The sequence below is a fragment of the Procambarus clarkii genome, chromosome 6 (genome assembly GCF_040958095.1).
Source record: "Procambarus clarkii isolate CNS0578487 chromosome 6, FALCON_Pclarkii_2.0, whole genome shotgun sequence".
Classification (NCBI taxonomy): Eukaryota; Metazoa; Arthropoda; class Malacostraca; order Decapoda; family Cambaridae; genus Procambarus; species Procambarus clarkii.
Genome location: NC_091155.1, coordinates 23,980,759 through 24,002,882, shown reverse-complemented (window position 1 = coordinate 24,002,882; position 22,124 = coordinate 23,980,759). Strand labels below are relative to the sequence as shown.

General features: G+C 44.7%; 1 protein-coding gene across 1 annotated transcript in view; it reads right to left on the bottom strand.

Moving 5' to 3' along the window:
• The window catches only part of LOC123753878 (uncharacterized), a 111,754-nt gene that overhangs the window by 62,845 nt on the left and 26,785 nt on the right, over positions 1-22,124 (bottom strand). Inside the window, exon 2 of the mRNA XM_069306826.1 lies at positions 17,318-17,344. The gene's annotated coding sequence lies outside the window, so the exon portion shown is untranslated. The remainder of the gene's footprint in view (positions 1-17,317; positions 17,345-22,124) is intronic.

Sequence of the window (22,124 nt, the reverse complement as noted above, 5' to 3'; positions counted from 1 at the left end):
CTAACGAAAATAACAGATAAAATAATAGTTTTTTTATACTGTTACCTAGGAGTAAATAGGTCTAGCTGTCTAACTCCCCCCACCTGGGAGTTTAGACAGCTGCTACGGGCTGCTTCCTGGGGATGTGTTTCAGAAAAGATGCCTGGTCGAGGACCGGGCCGCGGGGAAGCTAAGCCCCGAAATCATCTCAAAATAACCTCAAAATAAGGCCTATAGAATGCCCCGCCCCGCCCCCTCCACAGTTCCAGGGTGTCCGAGCAGCTCCAGACTAATTCTCACTTCCTAACTGGCGCTCATATTCTCGTTTTAAACCACTTTGCTTAACATTGTGTATATACTGCCACTCCCGGGATGCGTAAAGTTAGTCCCAGAACATTACACACGAACACATCTTCCCTGGTAATGAGGCCCTGGCTGGCTCGCCCTGGGATTGTTTACATGTGGGGCGCTTCTTCGCCGAGGTGTTCCGTTGTGGGGCGCGTCCTGGCCGAGGTGTTCCGTTGAGGGGTGCGTCCTGGCCGAGGTGTTCCGTTGTGGGGCGCGTCTTGGCCGAGGTGTTCCGTTGTGGGGCGCGTCTTGGCCGAGGTGTTCCGTTGAGGGGTGCGTCCTGGCCGAGGTGTTCCGTTGTGGGGCGCGTCTTGGCCGAGGTGTTCCGTTGTGGGGCGCGTCTTGGCCGAGGTGTTCCGTTGTGGGGCGCGTCTTGGCCGAGGTGTTCCGTTGTGGGGCGCGTCTTGGCCGAGGTGTTCCGTTGTGGGGCGCGTCCTGGCCGAGGTGTTCCGTTGTGGGGCGCGTCCTGGCCGAGGTGTTCCGTTGAGGGGTGCATCCTGGCCGAGGTGTTCCGTTGTGGGGCGCGTCTTGGCCGAGGTGTTCCGTTGTGGGGCGCGTCCTGGCCGAGGTGTTCCGTTGTGGGGCGCGTCTTGGCCGAGGTGTTCCGTTGTGGGGCGCGTCTTGGCCGAGGTGTTCCGTTATGGGGGAAGGTCTCGCCCAAAACTCTGTTGGAAAGCGAAAAAAACACTTACATATAAATATCCATTGAAATTTCCGGAGAGAGACTATAAGAGCCTAATTTACTTGAAGTGTTCCTATGGCTCAGTGAAGCGTCTTAGCTCTGTGTTTACAATATATTCATGAACTAGTTTAACTAAACTACTCATTTCATGATTTCGCTCTGAGCAAAGGTGGAAAAAAACAATTCTACTGAATTTATTTGTTTAGATTGATAGAACAGCCGCATAGTTTACAAGTTTTGTCGCATTAAATATCTTATATTTGGTCATACACAGTACCGGGAACACCCAGCACACACCCAGCCACACCCAGCACAGGCGAGACTGACACAGATCCCGGTAATAGTAATACATCACAGTAATACATCACAGAGGTGTCAAACGATCCGTGCCGGGGGTTTAGAGGAGTTTGGGGAGATGGGGAGGGAGTTTGGGGAGAAAGGTGGTACGTGGGGAGGAGAGGGAGCCTGGGGGAGAAGGGGAGGGAGCTTGGGGAGAAGGGGAGCCATGTATCTGCGGTAATGAAGGGTGGTGAATACATAATGATGGGACCCAAGGGAGCGGTTATGACCTGGAAGGAGGCGCTCAAGGGGGAGGTTTATACGTGAAGGATGGGGCGAGCAGGTCTGCTGCTGCTGCTAGCAGAGGGTGAAGGGGGTGTCTGGGAGAGTTGAGAGGCGGAAACCTGCCTGCTGGTGTGAGGCAGATACACTGCTACCTGCTTGGGGGGGGGGGGGTAGTGTACCCGCTGAGGGGGGGGGGAGTAGTGTTTCCTCGTCGCATGCACCACCACAACTCCATGCAACACCCACCCACCCATGCAACACCGCCCCCCCCCCCCCCCATGCAACACCGCCTTACGCAACACTGCTCGTGAATCAACCCAGGGGAAAATTCTCTGCCAATCGGTGAGGTGAGGCGTAACTAAGGCATCATTAGAGACCCCGGATCACCCTCCTCAACCCTGAAGCAAAAATGGAATTGCATTGTATTGGTCAAGTGCCTCGTTTATATTTTCTTAGGCTTTTCTTCTCTCTTTCTCCTCCTAATTTGTCTTCTTATATAATTCATAGCCTCCCTTTTTTATTTATTTTATTTTATTAATATTTCCTTACGATAAGTATATGTTTGTTTATTGGGATATTAGTAATCCTATCCAGTGGTAATCCTGTCCAGTAGTAATCCTGTCCAGTAGTAATCCTGCAATCCTGTAATCTCGCTGGTTGGTCAGTAAGCATTTGCTGAAGCCTTAACAACCCTCCAGTGATTGGTAATTAAGCCCACATCTAACCAAACCACAGCAATGGTTTTGAGCGCAGCAATGTATTAATACATCTATTTATTTTATTATTTTATTTTTTAATATCTGAATATGAACCAAATGTACTTATGACGTGTAGTCTGGCACTACTATCTTCAGACCAATAGTTCTTCACTAGTGAGACCTTACTAGGAATGGTTTACTATTACTACTATTTAATTACTAGTTAAATTCACATGCAATGAATACCTTGCAGTATTATCAACATTGCACAGACTGGTTCAGTTCTCTGGAGAACAAGCAGTGATGGATGACAAAATTAATCCCCGCCACGAGGAACTAACTGCAGTGAACACTGCTTACAGGTGTTAATAAGAGATATATAGAAGGGAACTATCAAGAGAAAGCGTCAAGCCATTTAGACTATATAGCACTGGGAAGGGGGTCAGATAAGGATTTTGGGATCGGACGGGAGGGAAGAAATGATGCCCAACCACTTGGACGGTCGGGGATTGAACGCTATCCTGCATGGAGACCTTTAAAAAGATCAAATTAAATATAACTCGTAACAATGATAACAAAGTGAGATATAGAGGTGAGGTTTGGTAACAGAATTGCAAATGAGTGAACCAAAGTGCCCACGAAGCGCCACTGGTGTAAATTGGAGAATTTAAACAGGTTGTGTGTGGACAAGCTGTTTACAGTGTGTAATGTGTTCCGGTGTTCTTATGTAATACGTATTGTCCTTTAACACTATAGCAATGAGTTGTGTTCAACCATATAAGAGTCCTGGACACACAGACACCTGCGTCAATGGCTGTTGTATACGCACTATACAACGCTCTACGCAAACGCAATTATTCATTTCCTTTCAATTTTATAATATCAATAATAACATTGATTTGTATTATTAGTAGTTCCGTGAGCTTCACTTGAATGGATTAAGAATCACAATGAGTGAGAACAAAACTTTTGAAGCCTGGAAGAGGAAGTGTGAGTGGGTTGAGGGCTTCCAAGAGTGTTCTGGAGCGAAACACTTACGCAAGATTCACGAAACACTTACGCAAGTACTTACGAACCTGTACATCTTTCCTCAATCTTTGACTCCTTTGGTTACGTTTATTAAACAGTTTACGAGCATGAAAACTTGCCGGTCAACTGTTGTTATTGTTATAAACAGCCTCCTAGTGCTTCGAAGCTCATTAACTGTTTAATAATTGTAAACAAAGCCGCTAAAGATCGAGAAAATATGTACACGTTCGTAAGTGCTTGCGTAACTGCTTCGTGAATCTGGCCCCCTGGGTGCCGGCAACATTCCTCTCGAAGAACTGCAAATATTTTTATGCCCCGTCTGAGCAGTGCCTCTTGTGCACTGTTACGTTATTATCGTTACTCAAGACTAGTCAGCAGGAAGTACATGGTACTCTCCTCGGGGAACAACAGTAACAGCAGCATTGTAGTCTAATAATGGGACTACATTATTGTCTACTAATGGAACAATATTGTAGTCTTCTTAGAGAACAACATTTAATTTAAAATAATTTTGTTGTGTAAAATTTAACTAATTACCGACAAAAGCTAATTTCGTCATAATTTGGTGAAAAACAATTTGGCTTGATTATACCAGATATGAACGGAAGCATTTTAGCGCGGGAAAACATTCGGTGTATATCCAGTTATATGTAACGATAAAATAATTAGAATTAACGACACTTAGACGATACTCGTATGTGTTCTTTATTGCTTGTGTTATAGCCAATAGTTTCGGTAGTTACATAACGTCACAACATGGCGGCAGTGTAGTTCGTCACCCTAAAGTAATTAGATTTGACCTTTCTTGACAGCCTATTTCTTAGCCCCTATTAACTTCTGACACCATCCAATTTATTTCCAAAAGGATTTAATCGTCAGTTTTTACATTCGCTCTTTTGTACTCTGATCTACTTCCTGGGTTTGTTGTTTTGTTGAGCTGTGCCTCTTCATCTTATTCTCCTCCTCCTCCTCTTCTTCCTCCTTCTCCGCTTCCTCCTCATGTTGTACAAACGTCCTCTAGAGGTTTGTACCTCTCTTATTGTTCTGTGTGGATAAAAGTAATCTTATCTCACGGCTTGTGTGTGTGTGTGTGTGTGTGTGTGTGTAAAGACTAAGCCCGTCTTGCAATGTGAGACACAGACATACACACGCACACCCACGCACAGCACGCACGCGCACTCAATTCCCCGCAGAACCCCCGCATGAATCTGAAGGTACAATATGCATCTCAATTTTCCAGGGTGATAGCTGTGTAACCCCCGGGTGAGCAGCAGCATCAGCGGGAGAGGTTTTACACCTCGTTGAGCGTAAGCAACCCCCCTTCCCCCTCCCCCCCCCCCCTTCCCCCACACTCCCCTCTCTCCCTCATGTCCTGAGGTTATCCTCCCTGGGAAGAGATTCCATTCCCCCCCCCTCCCCATTCACTCCTTCCAACCCCCTGTACCCCTGGAGTGAACAGCTATCTTGCAACCCCCGCCCCCCCCCCCCCCCTTACCTCCCGATATGCTGGTAGTGATCATATGTGCTTCATGACGTGACATATACACACACACACACACAGGTCTATTCGTTCATACACGTGTACACAAGCTTACGTGTACACGTGTTCAGGATAGCAGACGTATACACCAATGCTGTATCACAGGAATACTCTCATGAGGGGGGGGGAAAGGAAGGTAAACTGTCAGGGGAAAAAACGGCAGGATATCAGGACGCCGGTAGAAAACGGCAGGATATCAGGACGCCGGTAAAAAACGGCAGGATATCAGGACGCCGGTAGAAAACGGCAGGATATCAGGACGCCGGTAGAAAACGGCAGGATGTCAAGACGCCGGTAGAAAACGGCAGGATATCAGGACGCCGGTAGAAAACGGCAAGATATCAGGACGCCGGTAGAAAACGGCAGGATATCAGGACGCCGGTAGAAAACGGCAGGATATCAGGACGCCGGTAGAAAACGGCAAGATATCAGGACGCCGGTAGAAAACGGCAGGATATCAGGACGCCGGTAGAAAAGTAGAAAACGGCAGGAGGGAGCGTGAGAACGGAGAAGGAAACTTTGAAAAAGCTTTGAGTGACGTCATGAATCTGTTGTGTTGCTCAAGAGCGAGTTTAAAGCACTGGGAGAGGCCTAAATGACGTCAGAGACCTCTGATGTTTACTTTGTGACGTCAGAGACCTCTGATGTTTACTTTGTGACGTCAGAGACCTCTGATGTTTACTTTGTGACGTCAGAGACCTCTGATGTTTACCTGTGCGACGTCAGAGACCTCTGATGTTTACCTGTGTGACGTCAGAGACCTCTGATGTTTACCTGTGCGACATCAGAGACGTCTTATGTTTACCTGTGTGACGTCAGAGACCTCTGATGTTTACCTGTGTGACGTCAGAGACCTCTGATGTTTACCTGTGCGACGTCAGAGACCTCTGATGTTTACCTGTGTGACGTCAGAGACACCGATATTCCCCAGACCGAGTATATATGTAAACCTCTGCCCATTCAAGGCGAAGTATACTGATATGTGAAGTATACGAGTGTTCAGAGCTCGGCTTATTTGAACCCGAGTTTGAGAATACTGGGAGACTCGAACACACATTTCAGCCATGAGGGCTGTTGGAAGGTAATTATGATGACCAAACCACACATTAGAAAACGGAGAAACGACGACGTTTCGGCTTCGTTAAGATGAGATTATTCAAGTATTGTCCGTGTTGCGTAAGGATTTATGATCACGCTGAGACGAATAGAGTTGAATTGGGTCGAATTGGGTCGTTTAAAGAGCAGGATTTCAGCATGTACATCATTGTTCCTTATCCTTATTCACGGGAGACATCTCCCGTCACGCAGGGTGCAGTCGCACCTCCACAGATCTCCAGTATCAGCTTTTGATACTGGAAATGGCTCAAAAGGGCCACCACTTACGGGCTATTCATGCCCGTGCCACCTTTTGGGTGGTTTAAACTTCATCAATCAATCAATCTTATCCTTATTACTCTTCTTCTCCTACCCCCACCTCTTCCCTCCGTATAATTCTCTGTGCTACCCCATATAGTCTCCAGCTTCCATCCTAGCCTCTCCCGTGGCCTTTTTTTCTGCTCCCCCTGGACGGACGGACGGTAGAACCGGTTTCTGGACGGACGGGACGGACGGCCAGGGACGCGTATAGACGGACAGGAGCGCGTGACAGGAGAACGGACAAGTTGACAGATAACACCGAAAAAGTATATTTCGGACGGCGTGCAGGCCCAGGAAGGACCAATGTTGAGTCATTAGCTCCACGAGGGAAAGCAATTTCAACAAAACAACTCCGTACACATCACGCCTGATAAAAGTTTTAGAAAGTAATGAATGGGAATTAAAGTGGGAATTTTCCCCCAAGAAAAAAGTCCTAATGCTTTCATTAGTCTCCAGGAAGCTAGGTAACTGCAGAAAATTAATCCCTGAACGACCAGTAAATACTTACTGCCATCCTTCTCGGCTTGGCAACCCTCGCTGCCATCCACCCAGCCTGGTACACCCCTGCCCCCCCCCAACCCCAACCCCCAACCCTAACCCCCAACCCCAACCCCCAACCCTAACCCCCAACCCTAACCCCCAACCCTAACCCCCAACCCTAACCCCCAACCCCAACCCCCAACCCCCAACCCTAACCCCCAACCCTAACCCCCAACCCTAACCCCCAACCCTAACCCCCAACCCCAACCCCCAACCCCAACCCCCAACCCTAACCCCCAACCCTAACCCCCAACCCTAACCCCCAACCCTAACCCCCAACCCCAACCCCAACCCCAACCCCATGCAATCCACCCAGCCTGGCACTCCCCTTCCCTCTGCCATCTTCACTGCCAATTTAATTTCAGTGACTTTTGTGATCTGGATCTTCGTGATATCACTTTGGGCGTTAGAGGCGCACCCCTGTGTCGCCTTCCATATGCTTGCCCGGGAAACGAAGCCCGGGTTCTTCTGCTTGTATTTTGCAAGCATTTTTATTTTTTATTTCACAGACTGCGTTAAAACATGTAAAAGAGAATAGGCAAAAGTAACACAGAAATAATTAAAAGTTACCAGTCAATGAAAAAAACTAAGTTTAACATTGTTATAGAAGTAAGTAAGTTTGGGGAAGGAATTTGGGATCGGAGAAAAGTTCCTTGATGCTATTATTCTTTACTTTTGTGAGAGCTATATGTTAAAGTGAGCTGGCGTAGTAGAGGATAGGCTGTGTGGTGGGCTTTTTCATACTCTCTACAGTCTCTCTCTCTCGCTCGCTCTCGCTTTCTCTCTCTCGCTCTCTCTCTCGCTTTCTCTCTCGCTCTCTCTCTCGCTCGCTCGCTCCTCTAACTGTGCAAAAACTTTGAACAGTATTTTCTCGTATATTTCGACATGAGTTCCAGGAGACAACTGACAATTTCGTGAGAAATTTCACCAAGATGCTCAAAGATTGCTTCGTTATCGTTAGCTATAGTCGTTTAATAGTTACTTAACAAAGTCGTTCATCGTAAGCAATCACCACTGCCATTCACCACACCCATTCATTACTGCCATTCACAACAGAAAGACATATGAAAACTGTTAATTTCAACATTAATTAATAGTCATAATTATCTCATGTCAATCGCTAAGGGTTAAATTACACACGAAATATAAATATATTTCTATATATCTATATAGAAATATATCTATATATCTATATATATTATATATCTATATATATAAATATACGCGCGTACACATCCAGCCTCCATTAAAAAATTTCCCAAAATAATTGGGAAATTTTTATTTTACGAAAAGTCCTGTGAAATAAGGGTCCTGTGTAGTCCTCTAGACTCAAGACCTCGTAAAATTTCCTAAATTCAAGAATAAGAGGAAGAATATTTCAGATATGCAAGAGACCTGGAAGGCAGCGGTTTCTCTCTTATTTAGAGAGACGATTCGTAAGCTGGCGATTGTTTAAGTCGTTTTCGACACAATATACCAACAGTTCATGCTTGTAATTACACTGTAGCAACCGTATTTTGGAGTGGTCTGAGGGTAATTATTTTCCCCAGACAGGATGCAGCTCCTGGCTGTGCTGGCACCACACCGTCTGGAGCTGAGGTGATCTAAGAGAATGCAAGGAAACTTGCTGATATTATACGCGCACTAAACTTTGCTGTTGCGGGTTTTTCTTCACAGTTTGTAACTCCATTTCGCTATGTGGTTGGGACAACCTGGAAAGTTGGTGCAGGGGTCTGGAAGATGGCTGCTGGGGCAGGGGTCTGGAAGATGGCTGCTGGGGCAGGGGTCTGGAAGATGGCTGCTGGGGCAGGGGTCTGGAAGATGGCTGCTGGGGCAGGGGTCTGGAAGATGGCTGCTGGGGCAGGGGTCTGGAAGATGGCTGCTGGGGCAGGGGTCTGGAAGACGGCTGCTGGGGCAGGGGTCTGGAAGATGGCTGCTGGTGTCGTCTTAGAGCTGACTAGCACGTCACTAGACAGTGTGGAGACATTCGAGGAAAAGGTTCTAAAGTTGATAAATGTATTGGAAACAGGCTAGAGAGTGGGACTAGTGAAGACCCCCCTGACCATCACTCGCTTTCTTTGGTCATCACTCGCTTCCTCTGGTCATCACTCGCTTCCTTGCACAGTACAAAATTGACACCCACCAAGGTAGAATCTTGTCACCTACTTTTTCAGCTAAATATTCTTACGCGTCAATTCTAACTCAGGAAAATCAGACTGTTAGTAAACTTGAAATTTGCATTATTCCACTCATGTGTAAGAGACACGAGAGAACAATGAAGGATATTTGTATCTTTGTAAAGCTTAAATTGTTCATATCTCCTGGAATTGTTCATTACGCTTTGTCGTAATAAACGCCTTTATTGTACAGGGAAAAGCATATTGCTCTGGAAGAGCTCGAATCTTCCTTCAAGATATCAGAAACGACCTGTGAGAGCGCAAGAGCAACAGCCGTGTCGAGGCGTTCGCCCGCCCGCCACCACCTGGCCACACAAAGGACTCGACAATAAAACTGCATTTGATGGCCACTTGGCGGCGCTGGCGGCAATGAAAGCCCAATTTTAGGGTCGTCTCGGTGACAAACTTGATTACTAACAGATCCCAGCATCTCAACAGTTTCTGTCGTCACTTGCAGGAGGAATTTTTGTTTCTTAAAAAAAAATCCTTTCTCTGGTGGTGGTTATTGTTTTTAGAGATTCAGCTGCTCGAAACATAAGTTCCGAGTAGCACGGGCTATGGTGAGCCCGTAGCTTACCTGGCACAGGAGCGGGGCCAGTAGCACGGGCTATGGTGAGCCCGTAGCTTACCTGGCACAGGAGCGGGGCCAGTATCACGGGCTATGGTGAGCCCGTAGCTTACCTGGCACAGGAGCGGGGCCAGTAGCACGGGCTATGGTGAGCCCGTAACTTACCTGGCACAGGAGCGGGGCCAGTAGCACGGGCTATGGTGAGCCCGTAGCTTTCTCTGGTGTTTGTCCTGAAGGAACACGTTGGATGCAAACGACCTGGATGCTCTCTGTCCTGATGGGTTGGAATTTTGTTTTCCTAATTTGGTATTTTAAATTATGAAACATAATGTTTAATACAGAGGTAATTTCCACTCTGATTTATGGAGAGGGCATTTGTCAACTAAAAAAAAAAATAGTTTGCCTACTTATTTAATTTTAATTATGGGCAGGAAGGAAGGAAACTATCAAGAGAAAGCGCCAAGCCAGCACGACTATATAGCACATGGAAGGGATAAGGATTTGGGATGGGACGGAGGGGAGTGAGGGGGGGGGAAGGAATGGTGCCCAACCACTTGAACGGTCGGGAATTGAACGCCGACCTGCATGATACAAGACCGTAGCTCTGAAATGAAATAATCACAGCAGGGACACAGACAGACACGGTGTGGGACAGCTGCGTGCAGGTGGGGCCACTCTGAGCGACAGCTGTTTGACACAAACATGTGTTACAGCAATAGGAAATGTTGGGGGGTCAAGCCCTGAGCCCATTATGTGCCTCTGTAACCCTCTCCTCTACCGCCCCGGGGATGGGTATGGGGTGCAATAATAAATGAACTAAAATAAACTAGAGGTGTAATAGCGTAGATAACTCTACCTTTCGTCAGGTAGAACTTCTACCGTGACTGGGCCATCAGAGCAACAGTGCACTATGATAACTAGATGTTATTGTACTATTCTGACCTTAATTATTAATATGCTGCTTCTATGGCAGATGTAAATCGATTGTTAAATGGTACACTTAAGAATCCAGTACCTGGTTAATTTGTACCAGAATTGCACAAGATTCTTGTTACTGTCACATCCTTGCTGAGTGCATAATGACCAAACTACACCTCAGAAAATGAAGAAAAGACGACGTTTCGGTCCGTCTTGGACCATTAACTATCAAATGGTGTAATTATAATAGTCACTTAGTTATTCCCACGGTTCACACTTGTCTTGAGGAAGACAATAGGGTCTGACACGAGTAAGCAGGATCCACGTGTGTGACACTGTAATGGTTCTGCTTTTCACTTCCAACGTGCCCAGGACTGTAAGCTACTGTTACCCGCTGTCACTGTTACGTGCCAGCCCCTGTCACTGTGATGTTTCTATAGTCTTTGACTTTCCTATTAAAATCGATACCCCAGACCGACTCTCACCACGAAATATATAATAGATAATTTATAATAATAGTCGGGACATTAAATCTGGGCACATTACAACACACACCTGGCTACAGCTTGTAACACACACACACACACACACACACACACACAAACACACACACACACACACACACACACACACACACACACACACACCTGGCTACAGCCTGCCATCGCTACTGCAAGCGCACGATAAGTCTTAGTAAGTCTTGGTAAGTCTGTCTTAAGTCTTGGTAAGGGTTTATAACAAGGGAATGGGAAGCTATTGTCTTTTACACATTGCAAGGTGTCAAAATAAAATGGAGATTAAACTATGCATAAAACACCGAAGGGTTTAATTTCAAAATACTCACGACTTCCCTCTCACTCCGCAATCTTTGCGTCACATTATTACTTTGTTCAGGATTCTCTTTTTATATTTCGTGTTCGCGCCGTTCGAAAAATCAATGACGATTTGTAGACAGTTTTCACGGTTGCGTGGCGGCACTGCTGCAAAATCAGGGTTACATTCAAGCATGTAGTCTCGTGAACTTCACACGATCAAGCGAGGAAGAGTGTCGCTTGTTGAACCAGCTTATTGAACCAGCTTGTTGAACCAGCTTGTTGAGCCGCCTCACGTAGCTGTATGAACCCCTTCATCGAGACCTCCCTCTGAATCCCAATCGCCCAAACCAGTTGATATGCAAGATGCCCACAACACGCCCAATATGACAGCTACCTACAAACCTAGTTAAGGCTGCTGAGGCTAATTCAATCGCCAGTTGTCGCTTGCAAAACGGGTCTTGAGGACAAAATGTTGAACGCCACGAGATGCTTTTCAGTCACACGAGAAAGACACAGATTTAACTAATCTCAGGATGGTGTTGAACTTGGGTTGGGATCTGGTGGAATTAGCTTAAAAAGCTAGAATATATTGGAGTAGTTTAGATGCATTTTTTTTTTAACTAATCTTAGACATGAAGATTTATGTTAGGTTTAAGATAATCAAATTCAGTTGCTGGGGTTGTTGTGTAGATACCTAGGGCTAGTTGTGTCGTTTATGTACCAAGTGGCTATTGTTGTTTGGGTACCTAGTGGTGTCGTTTAGGTACCTAGTGGTGTCGTTTAGGTACCTAGTGGTGTCGTTTAGGTACCCAATGTGGGGCCACCAGTGGGAATTGGCATTTCCCACATTGATTTAGAAAATAGTTGGAGTATATTTAACATTGTACTTAGTTGTATTTATCTAGTAGTGTCTAAAGAGGGTGAGATCTAGCTCTAGAGCCTCGCCTCTCAGCTACTATAGCTGTTGCATTTATACTTCCCGACGTTCAGGTACTTTGTCGAACTTACAAAGTTGTGAATAGAGGTTGCTTTTGCCTCTTATGAGTAAAGTTCATTCCGCCTTCTCTGCATACCAGGATTTCCGTATATCTTTGTTGACGCATTTGTGTTAAAACGTCAAACTGTGCCTCGTTATGTTCATCTTCAGTCTCGAAATGACCTTTTAACTTTTTACTATTCACTTCAGTATTTTGTATATTGGGATTATGACCCATCCTCCTTTTTTTAGTCATTAGACTGAGTGAGTTCTCTTAGTCTTTGTGTACTGGCATGTAGTTTTCATTCGAGTACGATCACACGCACTCACACGCACTCACACGCACACAGGGGTCTGGTAGCTGAGTGGACAGCGTGCGGAACTCGTAGTCTTGTGGCCCGGGTTCGATTCCTGGACTAGGCAGAAACAAATGAGCAGTTTCTTTCACCCTGATGCCCGTGTTACTTAACAGGAAATAGGTAACTGGGAGTTTGACAGCTGTTACGGGCTGTTTCCTGAGGGTGTATGTGTGAAAAAAGTTAGTACTTAGTAACAGTTGATTGACAGTTGAGAGGCGGGCCGAAATAGCAGAGCTCAACCCCCACAAACACAACTAGGTCAATACAACTAGGTGAATACACACACATACGTTGCATAGGATATATTACAAATTCGACTATAATTCTGTAATCGCGTACAATGGCAATCCCACCCAGGCAATAAACAATGAATTTTACAGCACATCGCTGTCACCGAACAGGACTCCAACACCCGTCCCATGAATCTCAGACAGGGTGCACAACTTTTGCTGTTGCTAGTAAAGCTAAAGTTTCCCTGCTATAACCCGTGACAGGAATGTTAGGTTGTGACTTGGTTATTTTCCCCATGACGCCGAACGACAGAAAAAAATAACGAATCCTGACACTTGGAGAAATTACACAGACACTCTTGTGTTTGTTCGGATATAAATAGGAGCTTATGAATATAAATAGGAACTGCCTCGTATGGGCCAAGTGGCCTTCTGCAGTTATTTTCATTCTTATGTTTATACTCTGCGTCGTTCTCTCCTTAACATAGTATATCTACATTTAAGGGCCGAGCCTCAGCAATACGAAGGATTACATTAAGTATTACATTAAGTTCGAAGGAGTATATTAAGATCTAGTATCTAGGAGCATGTAATTGAGAACATAAGAATTAAGGAAATTGCAGAAGGCCTAATTGCCCAGACGTGGCAGCTATTTACATCCACCCAAACTCATTCCTGTGTCTGTCCTACACGTGAAACAATCATGTTTCACGTGTAGGACGTGTAGAACATCTGAAAAATTAAGAAAGTGGCGTCGTTTCGGTTCTTTCTGGACAACGACTTTGTAATGGTCTACGACGGATCGAAACATCGTCACCTTTATTTTCATGTGTGAGCTGAGTGTCCTATTTAGCTTCTTAAAGGCATTATTACCTCTTTGGGGGCCACGTTTACGATAAATATAATTGTCAGAAAGTTACGATATCGTAAGTGAAGCATATTTTATTTCTAGGTTAGTATGATCGAATTGTTTGTTCGTACTGTTATAGATATATGTTGTGGCGTGACTGACAGACTCTTGCATAAGCCTCACTTGATGACCTTTGACAGACGTCGACAGCACGAGCCTAATTGTGTGAGAGATTGTTATTGCTCTTAACACGTACGATAGAGGTGCCTCATGGTTACAAAGAAATGACTAGTGGTGATCCATTATTGCAGTCACATTGATCATTATTAAACAGTGTTGCAGCCAGGAACACAGCTTGCACGAATAAGACAAAAATAAAACAATAAATTGGAATCTTCGATTTCATAAGATTCACTTCGAAATTTAAATCCTGGATGATTGGACCAGCGAGCTTGATGAACGAGGAACCCCCTGGCTCTGTGTTAAAACAGAGCTCCGGGGAGCTCTACTGGCGAGGGTAGAGCTGGTAGGGCATCCCACTAGCTCTTGTGTTATCTATGAACGGGCATGACAAAGCCTTGAAAAATGTTATCTTCGGTCTTTTTTTTTTAATCTTTTGGCAGTGAGACTATGACGCATTTTTCCTGCTATATCTCCTGAAAAACAATTAGTACTGTTTACAAATAATACCCAATGTTTTTTTTGCGTGACGTCTGATGGAAAAAAAAATGCAGAGGGAAAAGCGTTTTCCTCTGTGAGAGTCGAGCATTATAGGGTGGATGGAATTATAATATCCGAGATACGCCCTGAAAAATTGCGAAGGAATCTGATGGGTTGTACTTTCTGGTACAACAGTCAATTAAGGCACCAGTTGCACCTTCTGGTATCTTAATTGACTGCCTGTCAACCAGTCAATTAAGGTGTTTGAGGCTCATTTGTCTCGTAGTTTCATCTGTTTGCGAAAGTTTGTACGACTTTCATGTGTGAGAGAGAGAGAGAGAGAGAGAGAGAGAGAGAGAGAGAGAGAGAGAGAGAGAGAGAGAGAGAGAGAGAGACGTGTGTGTGTGTGTGTGTGTGTGTGTGTGTGTGTGTGTGTGTGTGTGTGTGTGTGTGTGTGTGTGCGTGTGCGTGCGTGCTCTGCGCTCTGTGTATAATCGTTAAATTAAATCTAGTAAGTGTTGGAGGTTGTGAAGATTTGTTCTGAAGTCGCTAAATTGACGGAGAGGCTCTAAATTTAAAGCAAAATTTATTGAAGGGACAAAAAATACTGAGAGCGAAGACTAGCTTCCTGTACCTGATTGGCACCAGTCAGGAGGAAGCCAGTCCGTCCTCGGGGTGTTAGGTCCACATCTCCCGACTGGCGCCGCCAACCAGGTGCATGGTCACCGTCTCGAACTTATCATTCTCAACAAGATGTCCAGAAAGTCATCAGTTACAGCCAGGCTTGGAGGAGCAAGTTTGAGGCAGTTATTATTATTATTCTTAAACACAGAAATCACAGTAACGTGTTGTATATCAAGGAGAAAATCCACATGAAAATAGGTTCAAGTTTTGACGAAGTTTCGTTTCGTAAAATGTTTCGTAAGTCCAAATTTCGTAAAAACTTGGACTGGCTTCAGTAAGGGCCTCCAGACTTAATGTGATTTCAGTAGATATTCAGGTATGTGTCATTTACAAAACAGCAGTGGTCTACAGGTAGAGTACGCGACTGGCAATTGCAAAGGCGTAGGTTCGCGCCCACCTCACAGCCCTGGTGGATTTTCTCATTGTGAATACTTTCTACCACAAACATAGTTAAACATTTACAATGCTAACCAGCACATATATATATATACATTTTTGTTTTGTTCTCCATGGACAGGGTAAGAGATCTGGTAAACATTTAGTTCAGTGATTTATTGAACAATCAAACCACAGAAGGTCATTGTAGTGCTTTTAAAATGGTAATCTAACCTACGTACATAAATAGTGAAAGCTTGACTTCCTACACGTCAAGCGACCTACCCTGCATCACCTCCTTAGTATCTGGCTAGGGTAAGATTGTTTGATGTGAGACACCATCCTTCTCTCTCCCCACCCACTCTCTCGCCCCCACCTACTCCCTCTCCCCCACCCACCCACTCTCCCACCCATTCTCTCCCACTCACTCTCTCTCCCACCTCTCTTCCATATCGTCTGGTCAAGGTAAACCTCTTGTGATGTGCGGAAATATGACCCGTGAAAACTGGGAGAATATTCAGAGTGCAAAGCCAACATTCCCCGCCGAGAGCATCCACGGCGGCCTCGGGAAAGATCACAAACCCGACGCCGAATATCACTCGGTGGATCAACATTAAGTGGAGGAGCCGGACGCGCGCCCTACACCTCGCCTGGTTATATATATACCATATGATGTGAGAACAGCTTTTTTTTATTACGGGCTCGCCATAGCCTGTGCTACATGGACCTTTTGTTCTAAGTAGCTAAATCTAAAACAACAACAAGCGAGAACAGCTCCGGGCCCCTAGAACTGCCTACACGACCTGTTGGAACAAGCGAATAGATTACTGTCTCAGTCTACACAGCCAACGGCTGTATTTCTTACTGTTTAGATAAATATAAATGTGTTTACACTTTCAAGCTATCTGCTACGATAAATGGTTTCCGCTGTATTCTAACGCTATTTCCGGATAATAGCCTCGTTCACATTTACAGGTTAAATCCTCCATCTCTATTTACACATTGAAGCTTCATTTACAAATTAAATCTCCCAGCACTATTCCAACAACGTTTCAGAATACAGAGGATGTTGCAGCTCTCAGGAGCAGAACCACGACCAGAATTACAGTGTGACTGATTCTGTATCTTCTGGACCCACACACACACGCCATCTCTGAATACAGTCACCGGACACAACACACTTTCCCCTAAGAAACAGATACAGGAGAAGCTCATCTACTGCCAATGTGTAAAATGAAAATTAGAATTTAGGAAAGAGGAGAGTGTTGCAGGTGTGTGTGTGTGTGTGTTTACTGTTTGTGGCTGCAGGATCGAGCTGCGGGGTATAATACATGGTCTAAAATAAGTGAAATTAATATGGCAAACATAAAATTTTAAATATAGTGCTGCTCGTTATGGCATCACATCTCGAGATAAGACGAGAGCTCATTATAGGAAGACGCATGTGTCTCATTATAAGACGAGGCTGCCTACCTCAGGCCTGGGCTGCCTACCTCAGGCCTGGGCTGCCTACCTCAGGCCTGGGCTGCCCACCGCATACTGTACTATCTGGGGTACAGCAGTGCTGCCTGGGGTACAGCATGGCTGCCTGGGGGTACAGCATGGCTGCAAATAGTGCATCACGTGTCCACGCCAGTTGCGCAGTTTGGCTACCAGCAATATAGTGTATCAAATTATGGAGCAGCGTGACTGGTATTTGCATAAGCACACACATACTATTTACACAGTCCGGGATATGAGAGGAGCCCGGCCTGTCTGTGCCGCTAAGGGCTTGTTCCAACTCATGTTCTCAGGCAATACAACTCTGGTTTTACCAATTACTGTAAGACCGGTAAATAATATCCCGGACCTCCTGTTCTTATCCAGCTAAGTGTTATTTATAGATTTAAACATGACTGGAGTTACTCACCGAAGCTCGGCACAGGTGACAGCAATTCTAAAAAAAAGAGAAATAGATACGTTAGTTTGGTGTACGATAAGAGTGTCTTGGGGGCGTGAGAATATCTTAATTATATATGTTGTATGTGTTTTATAAGAGTCAATATATACCCTTGTGTTTAAGTTTGTTTCGAAGGATATATATATACACAAGTGTACTCTACTGTTCATTAGTAATATTCAGAGATTTTGCTGTAGCCTTGAAATTTGTTCAGGAATGAGGTATAATTAGGCAGTTAAGCTGGCTGTTGTTTAAATAATCTGCGAAGATGATAGGGCTCAAACCAAGCCCTTGGTCTTACCTAATTACTATCTTCTGTGTTATCAGACCTTATCTTTTGTCTGTGAAATACACACGAGCTGAATTTTTAATAATAGAGGAAATGTTGTATAGTTTTAGTGTAATAGTTTGATACAACACTTGTTGTGGTGCCTTTGACGTGCGTCGATGTCGTCCCGGTGTTGTGTTGGGCTCTGTTGTGTTGTGATAGTGTTGACCTGTTGTGTTGTGATAGTGTTGACCTGTTGTGTTGCTGGGTCATAACAAACTTAGACCTGTTGCGCCCCGCTATGTGACCTAGGTGCTCGCCTCAGTGACCAGTCACTGCTGTGTTGATGCTCCCTGACTGTGCTTCTTCAGGCCCTCTACATTCCACATGTGACGGTGCCGGTGTGTGCTCAGACAGGGAGGGACAAAGCCGAGGCGGACAATGCCCTGTCGAAGGACGACACACCAGTATAACTGCATCCGGTATACCCACCGGGACATACATTATATATATATATATGTCGTACCTAGTAGCCAGAACTCACTTCTCAGCCTACTATGCATGGCCCGATTTGCCTAATAAGCCTAGTTTTCATGAATTAATGTTTTTTCGACAACCTAACCTACCTAACCTAACCTAACCTAACGTTTTCGGCTACCTAACCTAACCTAACCTATAAAGATAGGTTAGGTTAGGTTAGGTAGGGTTGGTTAGGTTCGGTCATATATCTACGTTAATTTTAACTCCAATAAAAAAAATTGACCTCATACATAATGAAATGGGTAGCTTTATCATTTCATAAGAAAAAAGTTAGAGAAAATATATTAATTCAGTAAAACTTGGCTTATTAGGCAAATCGGGCCTCGCATAGTAGGCTGAGAAGTGAGTTCTGGCTACTAGGTACGACATATATATATATATATATATATATATATATATATATATATATATATATATATATATATATATATATATATATAATACTAGTTTTAAGAAATTTCTCCAATTCGTTATCGCACCCGGGAGACTGAAGTGGCCATTACGGAGCAAACGAGACGTAGGCAGCGGTAAGGAGGAGAAAAAGTGCAGATTGAGGAGCAGATATATAAAGGAACTGCGGTGAAAAGGAAGGAATATAACGGACCCAGTCTGGAAGTTATACGACGCATTGTATAACGGAGTACCTTATACGACGCATTTACGTTTGGAATGCGTCGTATAAGTGGTGACCGTCAGGGTAACTGTCAGAATTGGGGTGTAATGGGCTTGTATAATGGGAATTAATGAGGGTATGGTGAGTGCTTGAATTGGTCATGTGACTAACGGTGTTCCCAGATGAGAGCCAATTGGAAGGAGCTGTTTTGGTCCCTTGATTGTCTGCTCTTCTTACAACGTCCATGTTAATACAAAACACAAATTTGGAGAATAGTCTCGTGTCTGTGAGTTTTTGTTCTCATGATCCAGTATAATAAATGTGTGAGATCGCGACCCCAAGGAAAATTTAATTTAAATTTTCATGAAATCAGATTTCTTTTTTGTTTAATCTGAAAGGAAAATTAAACAGATTTACTAGATATATATAGATACTAGAATCTATACAATTACTAGTATCTATATTATTATTAATATCAATATTATTATTAATATATATTAATATTAAAATAATATATATTTTAATATTAATATATATTATAAATATCTATATTATTATTAGTATATTACTAGTATCTTTATCACTATTGCCAGTATCTTTATTGTTATTACCAGTAACTTTACTGTAAAATATTAGTATCAATTGTTTTATTCACTGATACAAGTTATTGTATTGCTTTTATCATGGGTTCCGTCGTCAAATTATCCCCAGCATCGTGGATCCTTCAGGAGATGAGACTTGTAATGTGAAGCTGACACGTCTTGAACTTCCTGGATGTAAACAGCCGGAAGTCATGTCTAACTTACACTAGAAGAAAGGAAAATACTGACAATTCTTGATAGGAAACTTTAGGATCATTCCCGCACGTGTCACCGACAATGCGCTCCACTGTGTTTTGAATTGTGTGGCCATAGCCAAGGGTAGACGAGGCCAGGTGAGGGTAGACGAGATCAGGTGAGGGTAGACGAGGCCAGGTAAGGGTAGACGAGGCCAGGTGAGGGTAGACGAGGCCAGATGAGGGTAGACGAGGCCAGGTGAGGGTAGACGAGATCAGGTGAGGGTAGACGAGGCCAGGTGAAGGTAGACGAGGCCAGGTAAAGGTAGACGAGGCCAAGTAACACTGGTGATAGCAAATAACGAACAATTGACCCGTGAAACACTCTTGAGAGCTGGCCACATAGCTCGGTTTGAAGCGTTTATAATCCACCCACGAGATATAATAATTCCAGTTGCTAGGGGACAGGATACCTGGGTAATTATATATACATTACACCTGTATCCAGGTCCCCCCCCCCTAAGACCGAATTATTGATCTTCCCCATGATGCAACTCCACAATAGTCGCCGAACTCACGGATGCCTATTTACTGCTAGGTGAACAGCGGCATTAGATGAAAGGAAATCTCGGATCATACAAGCTTTTGCGAAAGTCGTAATTCCACGACCCAGCGGAGTCGTCTGGAGCCGTATACCTGGAGTCGTCGGCCTCTCACTCCAGCTTCCAAATCAAGGCAACAAAGAAGTCGTTCCCTGCCCGCAAACTGCCCCCTTGCGCCATCACCCAATATACTACGACCCGTTAAACTCGGCCCAATACCAATGAAAGCTAACAGAAGCTCTTCAGTTACTGGGACGAGAGGACGGTGGAGCGTGTAGACGCGAGGGACCTCCTCCCTGTCTCGCTACACCGATTTACATGATTGTAAAAAGACTGTGTTCCCAGATGGTGTAGCTGTCTGTGTTCACAGATGGTGTAGCTGTCTGTGTTCTCTGGTGGTGTAGCTGTCTGTGTTCTCTGGTGGTGTAGCTGTCTGTGTTCCCAGATGGTGTAGCTGTCTGTGTTCTCTGGTGGTGTAGCTGTCTGTGTTCTCTGGTGGTGTAGCTGTCTGTGTTCTCTGGTGGTGTAGCTGTCTGTGTTCTCTGGTGGTGTAGCTGTCTGTGTTCTCTGGTGGTGTAGCTGTCTGTGTTCCCAGATGGTGTAGCTGTCTGTGTTCACAGATGGTGTAGCTGTGTTCCAGATGGTGTAGCTGTCTGTGTTCTCTGGTGGTGTAGCTGTCTGTGTTCTCTGATGGTGTAGCTGTCTGTGTTCTCTGATGGTGTAGCTGTCTGTGTTCCCAGATGGTGTAGCTGTCTGTGTTCACAGATGGTGTAGCTGTCTGTGTTTACAGATGGTGTAGCTGTCTGTGTTCACAGATGGTGTAGCTGTCTGTGTTCTCTGGTGGTGTAGCTGTCTGTGTTCTCTGGTGGTGTAGTTGTCCTGTGTTCCCTGATGGTGTAGCTGTCTGTGTTTACAGATGGTGTAGCTGTCTGTGTTCACAGATGGTGTAGCTGTCTGTGTTCACAGATGGTGTAGCTGTGTTTACAGATGGTGTAGCTGTCTGTGTTTACAGATGGTGTAGCTGTCTGTGTTTACAGATGGTGTAGCTGTCTGTGTTCACAGATGGTGTAGCTGTCTGTGTTCTCAGGTGGTGTAGCTGTCTGTGTTCTCTGGTGGTGTAGTTGTCCTGTGTTCCCTGATGGTGTAGCTGTCTGTGTTCCCAGATGGTGTAGCTGTCTGTGTTCCCAGATGGTGTAGCTGTCTGTGTTCCCAGATGGTGTAGCTGTCTGTGTTCCCAGATGGTGTAGCTGTCTGTGTTCCCAGATGGTGTAGCTGTCTGTGTTCCCAGATGGTGTAGCTGTCTGTGTTCCCAGATGGTGTAGCTGTCTGTGTTCCCAGATGGTGTAGCTGTCTGTGTTCCCAGATGGTGTAGCTGTCTGTGTTTTCTGATGGTGTAGCTGTCTGTGTTCACAGATGGTGTAGCTGTCTGTGTTCACAGATGGTGTAGCTGTCTGTGTTCCCAGATGGTGTAGCTGTCTGTGTTCCCAGATGGTGTAGCTGTCTGTGTTTTCTGATGGTGTAGCTGTCTGTGTTCACAGATGGTGTAGCTGTCTGTGTTCACAGATGGTGTAGCTGTCTGTGTTCCCAGATGGTGTAGCTGTCTGTGTTCACAGATGGTGTAGCTGTGTTTACAGATGGTGTAGCTGTCGGTGTTCACAGTGATTGAGATGTTAGATCACGTTTGATCTGTTTTGACGTGATGTCCTGGAACTAACATCAGTCTAAATACTTCTCAGGAAGCAATATAAATGTAAATAGTCAACCAACAGCTGGCTTTGACTTCAGGTTTCTTGCACGATGTCACCGAGATTATTATTGCTGAGATGATACTTGAAAGCATATATTTACGAGGGGACAATTAACATTGTAGTCTCATTTGTAAGGTCAACCAAAGATGTCATTCTTCGTTATTATATTATCAAAGGGATAATTGTCCCATTGTACAAGTATTTGTGAATATATATATATATATATATATA